At 40.9% G+C, this 14730-nt stretch overlaps 1 protein-coding gene and 1 long non-coding RNA gene across 5 annotated transcripts in view; one reads left to right on the top strand and one right to left on the bottom strand.

Moving 5' to 3' along the window:
* LOC146523829 (uncharacterized) overlaps positions 1 to 14730 on the bottom strand; it is a 290156-nt gene that overhangs the window by 107540 nt on the left and 167886 nt on the right. The window lies entirely within an intron of this gene.
* Positions 9289 to 14730, top strand: part of htr4 (5-hydroxytryptamine receptor 4) — a 155361-nt gene continuing 149919 nt past the window's right edge. For 2 of the 4 annotated variants that reach the window (XR_014877625.1, XM_085182976.1), the window contains exon 1: positions 9290 to 9776. The gene's annotated coding sequence lies outside the window, so the exon portion shown is untranslated. Of the gene's footprint in view, positions 9777 to 14730 lie in introns of all 4 variants that reach the window. The other 2 variants (XM_085182992.1, XM_085182984.1) reach the window with 2 other exon arrangements.

The following is a 14730-nucleotide window of genomic DNA, read 5'->3' as shown; positions in this document are numbered from 1 at the left end:
GAGGGATACTGAGGGACAAGCTGCCGACAGGTGTGGGGAACAACGAGGGGGAACCAACGGGGATGGGGGAACCGTGGAGGGTCTATAAGGAGATGAGGAACAATAATTAAAACGAGATTATGAGTTATTGACTGGGGGGGGATGACTGGAGATAGTAATTGTCGTTACTTAAAAGGCCCGATACAGAGTGCACTGAGGAGGGGTGGTCCGGGGGAGTCGAGGCAGGCCGGGGGCAGGTAACCGAGCAGGAGAAGCAGCCAAGGATCATCAGGACAGGTAGGTGAGAACACTCCAGGCAGTTCGAGCCACGTCAACCTCTGTACACGGAGAGATCAGGTTACACCAGGAAAAAACAAGAGCATGAGTTTAAGAAAACTAGAGGCCAAGTTACTGCCGGATGGCACACAATAAACTAGTGAGGCATGGTAAACTGCTCAGGGTTTAAGAAGCCCTCCTGCTGATTGCATGCAATGAGGTCCAGGTGGGATTTGGAAGGCTCCACCCCAAAGGGGAGGAGAGGGGACCAGCAGCCACAGATGGAAACTCCCACGGACCATGACAGTTTCCCAGTTTGTTTTGTTCTTTTGGAGTCCAGCAATAAAACCGAGTTTTGAGTTAAATTCCTCAGGTGAGTCTGCATTTTAGGTCCTTTTCTGCCTGTCGCACACAGCAAACATGACAGCACCGCGCAGCAGCCTGCCTTCCATCAATCCAGCCACCTTCACACATATGAGAAGTTTCTCCATCCATTCACTGATGGTTACAGTTATCAGAGTGGTAACTACTCCAGCCTTAAAAAAGCCTCTCAGCTGAAGTTCTCTCTGTGTACCTACCTACTGTCTCCATCTGCCTCCTCCAGTGTACCAGCCCTCTCCTCCACAGTCACAGAGACAAGCATTCACTGTGGAAAACACACCTGTGTGGAGGGAAGCTTACCTGTGGTTGACCTCACGTACCTGCCTCTCCTCAGCCCAGTTGTTCCCGTGTCGATGGAAACCTTTCAAACCGGTAATCTGACTCCGTGTCCTATTTTGAGATCCTAAAATTTACTTTTATCGTGAAATCAATATTTTATTACAGAATTATTAAATTAGTTTTATGCACCATCCTCCAGAAATGATGCACTTTTACGTCAGTTCGTGAGTCAGGCTGACGCAGTTGTAGCCAAAGAGGTTAAATTATAAACTGCACTAAATCAAACCTCTGTTTAGAACAAACTGGAGTTTGTGTTCACTTACCAAGGCGTCAGTCTGCCTTCATGAAGTCTAATCTTGACTGAGTTATCAGAGTCAGAAAACCAGAATGGCACTTAATGGATGATGATGAGGATGACATGCTCAGAAATTATCTGTGGCGGGATATGAGAGAGGGAGACGGAGACAGCAGAACGAGACGTTTTCCTCCTAAAACAAGCTTCGCTGTCTCCTGACTGATGTTAAAGTTTTGGCTGTGAGACGACCGCGACGCATGCAGGTGCTCTCTTCTGGATCCTTTACCTGCCTTCGGAGCTCATCATCCTGCTGCAAGCAGGTATAAACTGTTGTGATCTGCAAGAACAAAAGAGTTCAGAGGGATGGTGAGTGCTTACACCTGATGGACGTGCTTGTTTGTGCTGCGAAGGACGCTGGGCGGGGCTAAAGCACAGTTAATAAAACCACCACAGAAAAACTTTGATTTGTATATCTGATGTTTAACAATTGTGTGAGCAGGATGTGTTTGTGACCAGCTTTAAGTCAACACAGCCCAGTTTGAGACCACAGAGCTCATTTCTCTGAGCGTAACTCCAGCTCTTCACATGCTGGCTCAGAGTGAGCAAACGATTGTGTCGGCATTGTTTCTTTGCTCATTCTCATCGTTTGCCATCTCCGCTGAAAAATAGTGGGTGGGACCTCGGCTCGGCCTCGGGTCATCTATCCAGCTGTCATGCACCAGACGCCACTTGTCAAATCTTGACAGACAGAGAAGGATGATCTTTGTCGCTAGGCTTTAGTGTTATTGTTAATTATAGTTTGGCCTGAAGGTGGAAATCATTGTCATGCAGTATCTGGAAAGTTTGACACATGAGAAAATGATGTGTGTCGTTGTAGAGGCCTGCGGGTCTGATATGATGTGCTTGTTGAGTTTTTCCTCCATTATTTGAAGAAATAAGAGACACCTGACAAGGTGCCCTCCTGGGTGGCCTGCAGGTGAGCTGCTTCAGGCATTTCGACCTGGGAAGAGGCCCCGGAGCAGAGCTGGGACATGCATGATGCGTCTCTGCTGGTTTGGGGACATCTCAGTGTCCCCTGGAAGAGCTGGGTGGAGTGGCTGGATGAAGGAGGCCTGAGCTTCAGATTTTTTATTATTATAATTCTAATGCATTCCCTGACACTAAAACCACATTTTGTCCCCATAAGTGACTGTTGGTCCCCACAAGTATAGTAAAATGCCACTTTTCTCTCCACGCAAAGATGTCTAAACATTTATACACACACACACAACTGAGATACAGACGTGTAAGGACAGAAGAAACTATGAACGCACTTAAGAATGATCTATTAAATCAGGACTGGGACAATGTGTACAAAGAAACTGATATTGATATTGCATAGGGCATATTTTTAAGAATATTCATGGAATTGTACGATAAAAACTGTCCAACAATAAAATACAACAGAAAGCACAAATATTCAGATAGACCATGGATCACTAAGGGTTTACAAAATGCATGTAAAAAGAAAAATACACTCTATAGGGAATTCCTAAAACAACAAACAAAAGATGCTGAAAATAAATATAAAAAATACAAAAATAAGTTGACCAATATTATACGTGTATGTAGAAAGGAGTATTATAGTAAAATATTGAACAACAATAAACATAATATGAAGGGAATATGGGATGTTTTAAACGGTATCATTAAAAATAATTCTGGACAACAAAGTTATCCTCAATACTTTATCGACAATGGCAATATTATGGAAAACACTGCTGATAAGGTCAACAGCTTTAATCATTATTTTGTAAATATTGGACCAAAACTGGCAGAACAAATTCCTGAGTCACTGCCATCAGTAGACTGTAGTGAATACCTGATTGATAGGAACCCTAACTCAATGTTCCTCACATCAGTGGAGGAAAAAGAAATAATTGACATTGTACACATGTGTAAATATAAAACATCAACTGATTGTAATGATATTGACATGAAAATCGTCAAGAAGGTCATTGAAGGAATTGTAGGACCTCTAACATATATTTGCAACTTATCATTTCAGACGGGAAAAGTGCCAAACAAAATGAAAATAGCTAAAGTTGTGCCGCTGTATAAAACTGGGGATAGACGCCACTTCACAAATTACAGGCCTGTTTCTTTACTACCACAATTCTCCAGAATCCTAGAAAACCTGTTTAATAAACGATTAGACAAATTCTTAGATAAATATAAATTACTCTCTGACAGTCAATATGGATTCAGATCAAAAAGATCAACATCTCTGGCATTAATCGAATCAATTGAGGAGATTACGAATGCTATAGATCAGAAACAGTATGCACCTGGAGTATTTCTGGATCTCAAGAAAGCATTCGACACAATCAATCATGACATATTAATTAATAAACTGGAACGGTACGGGATCAGGGGGGTTGTACTGCACTGGGTGAAAAATTATTTAAGTGACAGGAAACAATTTGTGAAGCTGGGTGTCCATTCCTCATCATGCTTGGACATTGCTTGTGGTGTTCCACAAGGCTCTGTACTGGGTCCAAAATTATTTATTATTTATATAAATGATATTTGTAAGGCATCTGATATATTAAAATTAGTATTATTTGCAGATGACACAAATATATTTTGTTCTGGGGGAAATCTAAAGGAGCTCCTGGATACAATTACTTCAGAAATGTGCAAAATTAAAAAATGGTTTAACAGGAACAAACTATCGCTAAATCTAAGTAAAACTAAAATAATCTTATTTGGGAATTCCCTTAGAAAGGCACAAGTGCAGATTCATAGAGATGGTGTGGAAATTGAAAGAGTACTTGAACATAAGTTTCTTGGTGTGATTATAGATGATAAATTAAACTGGAAGTCTCATATAAATCATATACATAACAAAATTTCAAGAAGTGTTAAAGTAAAACACATTCTGGACCACAAATCACTCCACATTCTCTATTGTTCCCTGATTGCACCGTATTTGAATTACTGTGCAGAGGTGTGGGGCAATACTTACAAATGTTCGCTATCATCAATCTTTCTATTACAAAAAAGGGCCATAAGGATAATCCATAAAACTGGTTACAGAGATCATACAAATCCACTATTCTTAAAATCAAAAATTCTAAAATTCACAGATCTGGTTCATTTTCTCACTGCACAAATTACATATAAAGCAATAAATAACCTGCTTCCTAACAATATTCTAAAAGTGTTTTCTAAAAGGGAACGGGGATACAATTTGAGGGGGGAATTAAATTTAAAACATCCTCATATCCGTACAACATTAAAAAGTTTTTGCATCTCTGTGTGTGGAGTGAAGCTGTGGAACAGACTAAGTAAAGATATAAAGCAATGTCCGAGCATGGCGCAGTTTAAAAAGCGGTTTAAGGAGATGGTTTTTACAGGGTACAGGAAGAGGTAGAGATTTGATAGGGTGTTCTTGTCCAATATTTTCATGTGTGTGCGGGTGCACGGGTATGTTGGTATGGGTATATATATATCTGTAGGTTGTGTATCCTTTGAGGTGTTACTGGAGTTATTGAAAATGTGTATATGTGCGTATGTGTATATACGTATGTATGGATAGATAGAAACATATATGTATATATATAAAAATAAATAATAATAATAATAATAATAATAATAATAATAATAATAAAATACACATGACAGATAATGTAATTGCAAGGAGGTATTTCTGTAGTCTATTGATTACTAGATAGTGGAAAAGGGGTGGGATTAAATAATCTTATGCTTCTTCCTGCTCCTTTTTGAACATGAAAGTTATTTGTAGTTGTGGTTGCTCGTTTTCCTTTTGTTCTGCTTTGTTTATTTGTCTCTTTTAATTCTATGTTGTTGTACTTTTTTAACATGTTCAAAATAAAGATTCAATCAATCAATCAATACACACACACACGATGCAGGAGCATCGTCCGTCCCTAGAAAATAACCTGATATTACAGAGTAGACTCAGTTTAAACCAACGGATCAGCATCTTGAGTCTTAAGAAAAGACTCACACAGTGAGTGTCATTAAATGTTAACATCATCCAGCTGTGAATAAAGTTTAGCTTCACTGAGGTCAACACGTCATCACTGTGGACACACACACAGAGTTTGTTCTGTGACCACAAAGGATTCAAATATAAGAGACAAAAAACATAAAAATCTTTGTGTCGTTTCCTGGGACTCATTTACATGTTTTATTGGAAATCCCTGTGACCTGAATGAGTTTGACATCCTCCTGAAGTCACAGAGGTAACATCAGGATTAACTCTCAGTTTTTCCTTCTGTATGTGTCTGTAGAAAATATATCCCTATGACAGAGACTACACACAGTTTCCCTTTAATTGAATGTTTTGATACTATGGTCTTCAGGTCCTTCTCTCTCTCTACTTGATCAGTTTTTATAGTTTTATGGTTTTACATCTTTTTTTTATTCCTATTTATTTGTGTATGTTTTTCATTTGGTAACTTTGAGGGGTTTGAAAGACCCCTATAAATAAAATGTATTATTCTTATTCTTATTGTTTTGTCTCGGCCCAAACCATCAGCAGACAGACGCTGTCTCTAAACGAGATTTCAAAGGAGTTTTCTTTCTTTCTTCGTGTTTTTGTCCCCACTGAAATCGAGTGATGCTCACAGTGGTGATGTTGATTGGTGGGTTTACTCTGTGATGTTATCGTTATCAGGTCTTCATCTCACACCATGAAGCACCTTGAGATGCTGTTCTGAGTCATTTTATATGCATACGACAGAAATAAACCGCGGTGGCCTCGCATCACTGACAAACCAAAGATACCACAGCTAAACTGGTTTCACTGCAGGACGTTGATCTGATTAGCTGCACAGAAATATACGGACATAATAAAAATATGTCACTGACACGTCATCTACTTTAAATATTTATTTTATTACCCTATTTTATTATCCATCTCTGACACATGGAAGGAATTCTTTTAAAAAGAAGGCCCGAACATCACAGTTAGAAAGTAATGATCCCATAAAAAAGGCCGTAACACAGAGCTGTGAGCACCGTGGGCTGTCTGTGGGCCCCTTCTCTTACTAATCTATCTCACCATCGTTTTATTTTTATTTTTTAACAAATAATTAAAGCAACAGCTGTACAACAATCTGCAAGAATTAGGGGCCATAATGAACCGCTCATAGACCATATTTAATAAAAATCTACAACTGCGCAGTTTGAAATCCATTTTAACAACAACAACAACAACTGGAGTTAAAACAATGGAAATAACCCATACATCAAAAATGATAAACAAGTTTACAGGATATGAAATCGGTAAGAGGTTAAAGTATAGAGAGCAGAGGGTTCATTATTTGGAGGTCAAATAATTCAAACGTTGTAAATCTTAAACATTAACGAATGATGCTCACGTGCATTCCCCAGGTAATGCTGCCTGAAATGTTTTCTTGTTAATAAAGTCTCTGAGATCACATTTAAAGACATTTAAAATTAATAAAACTATCAATAAAAGAGTGTAAATAAAATAATTATCATTGTGAAAGTTTCACTAACAATCTAAATGTATTTCTGTTGATGAACTGACTGTACAGCAATGTTCCCTCTAAGCTGCGCAATTGCGCACTGCTGGCACGGTCTCTGCGCACAGGAAATCTGCGTTGCGCACAAAAAAAATCTAACCTGAATTGAAATTAAAATTAAAACTTTAACAATTCTGTTTTGCAGTGTTAGTCAGTAAGTGACTGGCTGCTCCCGTATGGGATTAGAACAATGCCACCTTATCCCATAGTCCAGCCAATGATGCGATTCACAGTCGTATATACGCAGCTAATCATTGACAGGCTATGACAGCGTCCTTATGTGCCGACACCGATGTTTTATCTATCAAAGCGGCGTGGCTGATGTGGCGTGAAGCCACGTTAATGACAACGTGCACAACCATTGGAGATGTGAGCAGGACAGACGGAACAATTGATTGAAAAAATGTGGACTTTATACCAGTTTTTAAATTGTGTTGATCGGCCACGTAAAACTAGTTATGATAAAAATATATGCAATGTTTGTTTTTATTCCTGAATACTATCATTGTTTATATTTACTGCGGGAAGAAATGGTAAAAACAGCGTTTTATAAGGAAAACGCTCGAAAGCACTCTCCACCTGTGAGCAACACCAAAACCAAAAAAAACCCACACCCTTTCCTATTGGTCGAAAAATGTACCATGTTGACCAATCAAAAAATGATATGGCAACATGGAATTTAGTGTTTAGGAAGGGGGACATTTTAGGAGTGATGGCTGTGTTTCAATGATGAGGATGTACACATCCTGGACAGGGAGGAACGCTGGTTTGAGCGCAGAGTCAAGGAGGCCATTTACGTGAAAAGGGAAAGACCATCTCTGAATCGAGGAGGGGGCCTAAGGGTACATCTTTCGCCATCTTACAATGTTGTGATTGCAGCCATTCCCCAACTCTCTGTGAATGGTACTCATGGCCATTGATCAGTGGTCTTTGATCAGTGGGTTTTGGTCAGTGGTTGTTGATCAATGGTCATGAGTATTTGCATAATTAAGATTAAAGAACTAACCTCCCAGCCCATTGTTCCTTCAGTGGGCTGGTTTCAGTCATTATGCAAATGTACTGTTTATAAAAAACCTGCAGGCAGCTGAGACTGAAGAAGTCACTTGGATGAGTGACGAAACGTTTCTCCCACAAAACGCTACGTCCAGATGAACAGAATCAACCTTTGGAGATGTGAGAGATTTGCGACGTTTAGCGCAAATCTTGTGTAGTTAGTGTGTAGTGTAGTCAATAGTTTTGTTGTGTGTGTCAGAACAATGAGGCGACTGCTGAATGTTACAGGTGTTACAGGAGTGATACATCTCCTGTTGTCAGGCCTGTTGTTCTCCTTTATCTCATAGTGGACAGAAATTATTTTTTGGAGTGGCACAAATAATTTGTGTGGCATCAAATTTGATGCAGAACAGCTGATTGTTCTGTAAATAGTTTGAAATGTTTATTTAAAAAAAAACAAAAAAAACGCCTTGGTTGCATTTTTAGGTAAACAACTGCAAAAAACTTGTTGTTTGCATAACTCAGTAACTTTTCTGAAGAAGTAACTATATAATTAATTGCCCAACATTGGTCATTATATACTGTATTTTGCAGACACAGAGTTACAGGACTCTCTCCCAGGCCACAGACTCATAATACAAGTCAGAGCTTTATTTAAAAAAGAAAGAAAGAAAGTTGTTTTAAAAATTGGACTTCAAGTTATTTTTACTTCCAATAGTGTTAACATACTACACAGGTCATGAACAAGATTTTTTTAAGTTTTCATTGTAAGTGGACTAAAGCAGTTAATTAAAAGTAGTCTAACATAAATGTAAATGATGTAATTTGATTATTTTAATAAACCATGTAACTTGGATGGATTTGATGCTGGCGTGACCACAGTGCACACGTCTACTGTTGCTCACAGTGGTCCAAGGGACCGCTCAGGGAGTTTGTGTGTTCGCTCAGATAAATGAAACATTAGAGGGAACATTGCCTTACAGATACATTATGTTTTGTCAGTGATGCACTAAGACATGAAAATGTTTATGAGGGGAGGCTTCAAAAAGCTCAACCACCCGGACGAATTATCGCCTCCACCCAAAAAATAATTGGCTTCCATCCACCGACGTCTTCAAGGTCAACTTCATGATAGATTGGTGGGGGACTCTTTTAACTTAGAAACTACGAGCGTGTGCTGTGTGACGTCAGCATAGGTCAATCGACTGATCTGAGGGTCAAAGCGATAATAATTTTTTAAAACCGTGTTTCTGCCTTTGTTTATTTTGACCCCAGAAAGAGTCTGTTTAAAGTTGGTTCACAAACACGTCCACAAACACAGAATAAGAAACATTACACTCTAATATTGACAGCGATCACATGGTAGTCGGTCCCACTATGACCCCTGACCCGTAAGGATCATGTTAGGTCAAGGTCAGGCTTGGTCTCTCTCGCCCGATCACGTCATCAGGAACGACCAAACGGATCACGTTTGTCAAGTGACGAAGGTGGGGGTGTGAGTGGGGGGCAGGCTTCCCTCGGCTGAGGCCTGAGGAGGAGGGACCAGAGCGCAGCGGGTGGAGCGGGTGGATGTTCTGAGTTCAGCTCCGTCTGCGCGCACTTCTCCAGCCTCCTCCTCGCCTCCTCCACCTGTCTGGCCCTTTCTCCGGCTCTCCGCGTCGGACGCGCATGCCCTCTGCGCGTCCCCGCGGGTCTGCGCTCCTCGGTGCTCGTGGCTGTGAGCTCGGAGTGGAGCAGAGTGACCGTGGCTCGTGGGGATGTGGTGACATGCTCTCGCAGGAACGGTGAGTGAAACGTTTCGCTGTGTTTTGCCGTGACCTCCGCGCGCGCACGGAGGAAGCGCGCAGGGATGACGTGTGTGAGGGAGTCGGAGCTCTTTGGCCGTGGAGCGATGTCACGCTCAGATTTCTGCGAGTTCCCGTGTGAAACGCAGACGTGATCACGCAGCGGGGATTACTCACCTGTCTGCGGACACTGATTGGTAACGGACTGTGAGTGCAGCGGAACCGGATCCTGTAAGTTAGCGCGTCTGAACTGCGTGTCCCTGATTGTTGGTTCTGAGTGTGGGTCCGTTTGGATTCGCGTGATTTGGGGAGTGTTGGGTTGATCCTGAGGTGACACATTCACCTGCTTCTACCTGCAGACTCTTCATGTTGAATGAGCAGAGGGTGTGCGGCAGTTTTTAAAGGACCCCCGTGTGCAGGCAGAGTCAGGCTCTTCCTTCACTCTTGTCAAACTTGGACTTGGCTGTTTTTCCTTCTGGGCACTCTGTTATCGTCGTTATTGTGTAACGTTTATGGCTCTGCAGGGGATTGGCACGACTCGATCAAAGGTGCAGGTTTGGAGTGTTAGTGTCAGCTGCTGTGGCCTCGGTGTGACCGGGTTCCTCCTCGGGTCAGCGCAGAGCCGCTCAGACCGGCTGATTCCCTTCCTATTCCAGTGTTCAGCCTTTTCTCCTCATGGTGATTAGACTGTGCCATTTCCAGCGAAGAGTCTTCTCCTCACCAGCTCCTCTTCTTACTTAAGCTTTGTTGGGAGGTTTTAGTCCATCAGAGGTTGTGTGTGTTTGCGCTCCAGCCGCTGCTCCGTCTCGCTGAGTGTTAGGTGTTTGAGCGAGTGTACTCAAAGCATTGAGAGTCATGCTGTGGTGGTGGAAGTATGGCAGCTGATCTTTTCTGTGATATTCTGTAAGTTGTGCAGTCTGTCGCTCCAGATGTTGATACTGAACGGTTAAAGAACAGCAGGAGATGAAGGTTCAATATCTTAGTTCAGTGGGAGTGTGGCAGATGTTTGTGTTAGGATGACTCGTAGAAGATGAACTTTGGCTCAAACTATATATATATATATATATATATATATATATATATATATATATATATATATATATTAGTGCGCTGATGATCTTAACACAATGCCGAGTGAGTATAGAGCGAGTGTTGTCGGTGTCATTTCCCCGACTTGTACAGATGCTGTAACAGCTGCTGCAGTTAATAGGAAGGACAGGTGTACGTACATTTATTTGACACTCTTACTGTCCTGTCTTACTCTTTTCTGTACTTTTACTCCTTTCATGTCAGAGTTCTTAATCCTGCAAAAAAAAGCTTTGAATTGTTGTCTGATTTCTAATGTCAGAGAAAAGTCGTCACATTCAGACAAACGAGACGAGTGCAACAATCTCGGCAAAGCTGGGAATAAGACCGCAGCTACAGATCCCCAGAAATATGTCAGTGCATGGAAAAATAACAGCAGACATGACATCACATACATGCATACATTTAAAAACAGACGTTTTTCACTGGGCCCTGCACTCAATAAGTGTTTTTTAATTCTTTGTCTGTTTTCACTGCCTTAAGGCACAATCAACCTACACAGGTTTCTATGGTTTCATCCTCTGCATTAAGCACATTGAGCTTGCTATTATGCAATGTGCTAAATAAATAAAATTGCCAGCAGCATTATACGCTTTTCACGTCACTACCGATAAATATGATGAAGTAAATTGATTAAGTAAGTAAGTAAAGTAAGTAAGTTTCTGATAAATATAAAGGCTTCTTTTTACTGCTGGTTAAAAAGGTTTAAATCTTTATCTTCTGTCAGAAGTTGAACACGATAAAATGTAGAGCTGCATTTTAAAGAAAAATCAAAGACATAAAATAATGATTAATACAAAAAGTCAAACTAAAATTGTTATTTTTGTGTGTCCAAATGTTTGAAATAGAGCCAAACAGGAAACACGTACTTATTTAAGAATCGTTCTCATGTAAATGAAGAAGAGCATGACACTGACACTCAGGTGTGGAGCAGCCCAAACATTAGCGCCTGTGCTCTTTCTCTGGCTCTGTCCCAGCCGCAGGATTGGTTCAGCTCGGCGCTGTTCTCTTTGTCACCGGCTGTTTGTGCTGTCTGTCAGAACACGCATGGACGAGCTCTGTCCGCTTTATATCGACTATGTTTCATGTCTCTACTGCACGATAATGAATCTGATGGGTTTTTCTCCCAGCTCTGATATTGGTTCACAAACACTTTATGAAGGCCCTTATGGAGGATAACACACAGGCTGTTAACAAATAAACATGCACGTGTCCACGGTGTGTGTGGCTGCTGAAGCTCTGCATCTGTACTGTCAGTGTGGCTAAAGTCTACAGAAGAGCTTTAATGTGACCCGTTTACCATCTGTGTGACCAGAATGACCAAATGCAACAGTCCAGCAGATTGGATCAATAACTGTATCTCTCCCTCACACACACACACACACACACACACACACACACACACACACACAGAAATCCCTTTAAGCACTTTACAAACCTGTAGAATGATCCCTGACACCTCAGACTCTGTGTGAAACAGGCTGATCTAGTTATTAATGAAGGATCCTCAATTAGGACAACACACACAGCATTTGCTGAGGATCTATAGCCGGTTGTCTCTGTGACGTGGTCGCTGTCTGCCTCCACCTGTGCTGTAGCTTCACACCTGGCAGGCTGACAGCAGAGCTCTTATGAGCCTAGCTGCATAATTAATTGGATTTAAATCACACTTTTGATCAATTACAACATTTGCATGTTGATGAGATGTATTTTCAGCCTCCTGGGCTCTGGAGGCAGCGGTTATGTGTTTCATGTGTGAGGCAGGAACAAACGCAGTAACTAAATCAGCTTCACTGTGAGGTGAGAAATCATAAAAGGCGCACAGTTGTTAATAGTAATGATGATTTACGATGCCAATAAAAGTGACTGTAATTAACTGTGAAACCTAAACTGTGGCCCTGCGATAGGAGCTGTGGGGCTTCCTCCATATGTTGTATCGTGGCTGTGACATTCATTAACCCAGCTGATGTGTTATCGCTCTGGCTGTTTATTGATATTCAAACCACTCGATGTCAGACGTCTTGTCAATTTTGCACAGTGAAAAAGAAACCTGGAGGATCTGCTCTACAGCAGATCTAAGAGCGTCTCTTACTGTGTCTCGATGTACGCAGAGTAGAAGCAACAGTCATTAACAGACTTTCATTAGTTGATCCCTTAATAAGCAACTCTTTTTTATTAGAGGTGGTGATTATTGAAAGACCCAGCAGCTGTGGGAGGGGCCACCACTTTGACTCATTTTACTCATGTGGAGTTTATCATAAGCACAGCTACCCGCTGCATCCACAGTGTCGGGCTCCAGGACATGGAGTGGGTCTGTTTTCTTTCAGTTGAGTGGTTACGCTCCCTAAATTTATGTCTCAAAGCAATACAGCACATGAGATTCCAAATAATGGAAACATTGAAAATACTCCCAAAGAAAAGAGCCCGGCTAAAACAAACGAAAGATGAAGAAGATCACGAGCCCTAAACTCGACCTGGAAACTAAAGAAGAAGAAACCAGAACAGTACTGTGGGTAACTCCCTCCACCACAGCAGCAACAGAAACATGACGGTGCTGATGCAGATCATGTAGCAGGAGAGAAGGACCAAGGTGCCATGCTTTTATACACATCCATCAAGCTTCAGCAACCAATCAGCACTTAGAACAAATCAAAGGAAAGAGAGAGAGAAAGAGCAGGTTAATATGGAGGACAACAAAAATCCCAGAAGACGATGAGTGGACCAACGTCCTGAGTATGATGGAGGTCAGCTGCTGGTGGCAGAACCTCCACCCAGACCTGCAGCAGTATTAACTATTAGCATCAGATTCAGTATTACAAACATCCAGTGCAGGTTAGGGTCAATGTTGCGTTCTCTGACAAATATATTCACAATGCACAATCACAAATTTGCAGAAGAAACTAGAAGAAGTTGGACCATAAAGAGGCATTTTAAAGTCCAGTAACTGCACGATGTTTAGATTAGATTAGATTAGATGAAACTTTATTAATCCCTCGGGTGGGTTCCTCCGGGAAATTCAGTTTCCAGTAGCACAGCACCGAAAGAAGTTGCATGTTATAGATACAATAAGGGGAATGAGAGTAAGGATATAAGCATAAATATGCCATATAGACTTAGACTTAGAGACTTAGAGCTTTTTATTGTCATTGTGCAGTTTCTTGCACAGCGAAATTGGGTAGCTGAACCACAAAGGTGCTAAAGTAAGAAGAAGAGAAACCAATATACAACAAAGGCATAAAATAAATAAATAATTAAATAAATAGAATAAAATAAAAAACAGTGTATATGTATACATATGTGAGTGGAACTATATACATGGTGTATGTGTAGGAAACATTGAAACAGACTGGGACCAAAATAATTGCACATGAGCCAAAAATATTGCACAGAACATGGTAAGACTGAGATATTGCACATAGATGATCAACAGCAGTGTCAGGGTGGATGTGTTGGGGAAGTATTTACACACTCTTAGTTTGCATTAAGAGTTCTGACAGCCCACGGCCCACATATACACACATATAAATACAGAATATGTCATATGGATAAATAGGATTGCACATTTGAGTGAGTATATTGCACAGTGATTATTGCACAGTTGAATATAAGAAAAAAGAAATATTGCAAATATTGCACAGTGTAAACAAACACTACAGCTCAGTTGGTCTTGCCCTCCTTTGTCCCCCCGTTTCCCCTCCCTCTCCCCTCCAGTGAGGAGTTTAATACAATAATGCAATTCCTAGTAGATCCTACTAGTAATCCTAGTAGTAAGCCTCTACTAGTAATTACCGGCCTATTTCAAAATTGCCATTTATAAGCAAATTACTAGAAAAAATTGTAGAAAATTAATTCAGGTCCATGCAGATTACAGATTGTTGACCCTTTTTAATCTGGCTTTCAAAAGCAGAACTCCACTGAGACTGCTCTCTTAAGGGTCTATAATGATCTATTAATCCCTTCTGATGCAGGGAATTGTTCTGTGATCATTTTGTTTGATCTCGGTGCAGCCTTTGATACCATTGACGACAAAGTCCTACTTAACAGACTGAAGGTTTTGGCTGGTATATATGGATCTGCCTTAGACTGTTTTTTTCCTACT

This window comes from Neolamprologus multifasciatus, chromosome 2 (assembly GCF_963576455.1).
Source record: "Neolamprologus multifasciatus chromosome 2, fNeoMul1.2, whole genome shotgun sequence".
NCBI classification, from domain to species: Eukaryota; Metazoa; Chordata; class Actinopteri; order Cichliformes; family Cichlidae; genus Neolamprologus; species Neolamprologus multifasciatus.
This window is presented reverse-complemented; position numbering and strand designations above follow the sequence as displayed.